The sequence below is a fragment of the Urocitellus parryii genome, chromosome 5 (assembly GCF_045843805.1).
Source record: "Urocitellus parryii isolate mUroPar1 chromosome 5, mUroPar1.hap1, whole genome shotgun sequence".
Classification (NCBI taxonomy): Eukaryota; Metazoa; Chordata; class Mammalia; order Rodentia; family Sciuridae; genus Urocitellus; species Urocitellus parryii.
In genome coordinates, this window is record NC_135535.1 from 99,474,727 (window position 1) to 99,479,714 (window position 4,988).

A 4,988-nucleotide genomic window follows, 5' to 3' on the forward strand; every position below is an offset into this window, starting at 1 on the left:
AATGAATTATTCATAATCCCGATTTTAAGGAACTCCAGGTGACAGAGGACACATATCTAAAGGAAGAGCATTTAAGGAATAACACATAATATAATGATATGTAAGATACAAACTCTTACAAAACAGGCATTATTTTTGCTTTATAAATGAGGAAAACTGAAATTCGTAGGGTTAACCAACTGGCATATTGATTTAGAGCTCCGTGTAGAGAAGGGAAATCCAGTCTCCATTTTATATGTCTGCCTAAGAAATCCATTGTAATTGGAGAAAACGACTTCTGAATCAACTCTTAAGATTCTTTAGAACTTTTAATGATTCTGACTATTACCTTCATATTTAGTTATTTGTGTAGGTTCCTGTGGTAGGTTTAGAAAAAAATGTCTTTTAAAAATAACTCATACAATTGTGTTCACTAAGTGTAAAAGATGCCAATAATTAACTTTCAAAAAAAGGTTGAAATTAAAACTGGAAATATTATGCAAATCACTTACCCGTTGTCTCAAATTCCTTATAAGAAGAAAGAAAGGCTCAAGATACAGATTTAAAATACTAACTTCATTTAATGTCCACCATTTTAGGCCACTTTAACTTAACCAAAGTGGAAAAAGAGGGCAGAGAAAGGAAGTAGGCTTATTCATAAAAATAACTGTCTCTTACAAGTCTTGGAATAAATTAACCATGGGATTTTTTTTAAAAAGAGAAAGAGAGAGAGAGAGAGAGAGAGAGAGAGAGAGAGGATTTTATTTTTATTTATTTATTTTTTTATTGGTTGTTCAAAACCTTACAAACCTCTTGACATATCATATTTCATGCATTAGCTTCAAGTGAGTTATGAACTCCCATTTTTACCCCAAATACAGATTGCAGAATCACATCGGTTACACATCCACATTTTTACATAATGCCATAATAGTAACTGTTGTATTCTGCTACCTTTCCTATCCTCTACTATCCCCCCTCCCCTCCCCTCCCATCTTCTCTTTCTATCCCATCTACTGTAATTCATTTCTCTCCTTGTTTATTTTCCAATTCCCCTCACAACCTCTTATATGTAATTTTGTAAAACAATGAGGGTCTCTCTCCATTTCCATGCAATTCCCCTTTTCTCTCCCTTTCCCTCCCACCTCATGTTAATGTTTAATGTTAATCTTTTCTTCCTGCTCTTCCTCCCTGCTCTATTCTTAGTTGCTCTCATTATATCAAAGAAGACATTTGGTATTTGTTTTTTAGGGATTGGCTAGCTTCACTAAGCATAATCTGCTCTAGTACCATCCATTTCCCTGCAAATTCCATGATTTTGTCATTCTTTAGTGCTGCATAATACTCCATGGTGTATAGATGCCACAGTTTTAATCCAATCATCCACTGAAGGACATCTGGGTTGGTTCCACAGTCTAGCTATTGTGAATTGTGCTGCTATGAACATCAATGTGGCAGTATTCCTGTAGTACGCTCTTTTAAGGTCTTCAGGGAATAGTCCCAGAAGGGCAATAGCTGGGTCAAATGGTGGTTCCATTCCCAGCTTTCCCAGGAATCTCCATACTGCTTTCCAAATTGGCCACACCAATTTGCAGTCCCACCAGCAATGTACAAGAGTACCCTTTTCCCCACATCCTCTCCAGCACTTGTTGTTGTTTGACTTCATAATGGCTGCCAATCTTACTGGAGTGAGATGGTATCTTAGGGTGGTTTTGATTTGCATTTCTCTGACTGCTAGCGATGGTGAGCATTTTTTCATGTACTTGTTGATTGATTGTAAAGATAAGAACCATATGATCATCTCAATAGATGCAGAAAAAGCATTCGACAAAGTACAGCATCCCTTTATGTTCAAAACATTAGAAAAACTAGGGATAACAGGAACTTACCTTGACATTGTAAAAGCTATCTATGCTAAGCCTCAGGTTAGCATCATTCTGAATGGAGAAAAATTGAAGGCATTCCCTCTAAAGTCTGGAAAGACAGGGATGCCCTCTATCACCACTTCTATTCAATATAGTTCTCAAAACACTGGCCAGAACAATTAGACAAACAAAAGAAATTAAACTCATGAAAATTGGAAAAGAACTTAAATTATCACTATTTGCGGATGACATGATTCTATACCTAGAAGACCCAAAAGGGTCTACAAAAAAACTACTAGAACTAATAAATGAATTCAGCAAAGTGGCAGGATATAAAATCAACACGCATAAATCAAAGGCATTTCTGTATATCAGCGACAAAACTTCTGAAACAGAAATGAGGAAAAACACACCATTCACAATATCCTCAAAAAAAATAAAATACTTGGGAATCAACCTAACAAAAGATGTGAAAGATTTATACAATGAAAACTACAGAACCCTAAAGAGAGAAGTAGAAGAAGATCTTAGAAGATGGAAAAATATACCCTGTTCATGGATAGGCAGAACTAACATCATCAAAATGGCGATATTACCAAAAGTTCTCTATAGGTTTAATGCAATGCCAATCAAAATCCCAATGGCATTGCTTGTAGAAATAGATAAAGCAATCATGAAATTCATATGGAAAAATAAAAGACCCAGAATAGCAAAAGCAATTCTAAGCAGGAAGTGTGAATCAGGCGGTATAGCGATACCAGATTTCAAACTATATTACAGAGCAATAGTAACAAAAACAGCATGGTACTGGTACCAAAACAGGCGGCTGGACCAATAGTACAGAATAGAGGACACAGAGGCCAATCCACAAAATCACAACTATCTTACATTTGATAAAGGGGCTAAAAGCATGCAATGGAGGAAGGATAGCATCTTCAAAAAATGGTGTTGGGAAAACTGGAAATCCATATGCAAAATGAAACTGAATCCCCTCCTCTCACCATGCACAAAAGTTAACTCAAAATGGATCAAGGACCTTGATATCAAATCAGAGACTCTGCGTCTGATAGAAGAAAAAGTTGGCTCTGATCTACGTATTGTGGGGTTGGGCTCCAAATTCCTTAATAAGACACCCATAGCACAAGAGTTAATAGCAAGAATCAACAAATGGGACTTACTTAAACTAAAAAAGTTTTTTCACAGCAAGAGAAACAATAAGAGAGGTAAACAGGGAGCCTACATCATGGGAACAAATTTTTACTCCTCACACTTCAGATAGAGCCCTAATATCCAGAGTATACAAAGAACTAAAAACATTAGACAGACAACAAATAACCCAATCAACAAATGGGCCGAGAGAGAATTTTTTAAATATTTATTTGTTTAGTTTTGGTGGACATAACATCTTTGTTTGTATGTGGTGCTGAGGATTGAACACGGGCCGCATGCATGCCAGGCGAGCGCTCTACTGCTTGAGCCAATCCCCAGCCCCTAACCATGGGAATTTAAGATTAATGCCATTTTATTATGTAATTACTACACATTAATTTATTTATAATTACATCACGATGACAAAAACACTTTAAATACTTTTCACAGTATTTGTCCCATGTAACTTTTGTTATGGCTTGGATCTTAAATTTTATCTCCCAAAGTTTAATATGTTAAAGGCTTGATCACCTTGGAACCTTTCGGAGGTGGGGCCTCGTGGAAGGAAGTTAAGTCATTGGAGACCTGCCCTTAAAAGGGTTATTGGGACCCCTGGATCCTTCCTCTCTTTCTCTTTGCTTCCTGGCTGCTTCTTTGTCCTGTGCTTCTTCCATGAATATATTGTGCTGCTACAGACCTCAAGCAATGTGGCCAAGCAACCATGGACTGAACCCTCTGAAACCATGAGCCAAAATAAACCTCTTCTCTTTTAAGTTAATTTATCTTAGATATTTTGTCACAGCAAAAGAAAGCTGACTAACTTACTAAAAACCATTTCACCATGATAAAGGATTCCCAGTTGCTTGGTTAAACAATTAATGTTTAATGGAGAATAGTTTAGATTAAGTTTCAAAGCTGAGGTGCTAATACTCTAAAAGTAAGTAAATCTTACTTTTTGGTATATTCATCCATATACTTAGTCACTCATTCCTTTGCTTCGAGGCACTCTGGGGTTTGAAGACAAATAGAAATAGTCCTAGTCCTTGCAGGACCAAAAATGCAATTTGAGAAGTAATGTAGGTTCAAAACAAAATAGGCAATCCAACAAATAGTCAATAAAATGTATGGTTGCCTTAATGAAAATACTATGATATAGGATACAGTGACTGTAAAAAGAATTACACTGCAATTTTCAAGAGACTATTGGAGATGTTAGGTACTGGTTTATACATACATTTGAAAAAACCCATTATGCTTTTTATCCACATACATAAAACTCTGAACCAGGCAACTGGCCACCTAGAATAAAGAGATTTTCCAGCTCTACGTGCAGTGAGTTGTGGTTGTATTACTAAGTTCTAGTTAGTAGAGGTAAGTTAAACTCATCTTAGATGCTTCAGAGAAACTTCCTTAAGAAAAGCTGATCTATCCTATTATGCTCACTGATCAAAGCAGAAATGTTGCCTGTGACTGCACAAGTGAAGGTCACCCCCAACTGGTGGGGAACACAAAATAGGGACAGCCTGTGTCTGAGGAGACAGCTTTCATTCCAAACCTAGGCTTTTATATAGCACATAATAAACTATGTTTTACAACTACTATGTCACTTGTAGTCATTCCTAACTTTCATACATGAGGTGCTCTTGGAGAGAGCCCACCAGGCAGGTCTGACAGAGAAGGATAATCAATATTGAGAGCAAGGTGAGTGATGGGCTGGTGGTGTAAAATAACCTGGCTTGTTTGTAAGAGTAAGCAGAAGCAACTTTAGAAGAGAAGGGACCATCCCAAAGAAAAACTGAAACATTTAAATCTTTAGTATTTCTATCAAAACCTCATATGGACTCAAAGGCCCTAATTTGTTTTGACCATGGTGAGGACCTATGCATGAAATTCAGTGAGACTTGAGTTCAAATCTAACTATGTATATTCAACATGAGTTAATTATCTTCTTTTGAAAAAACTAATTGATCTCCCTCCTCCTGCAGTCACAATGAA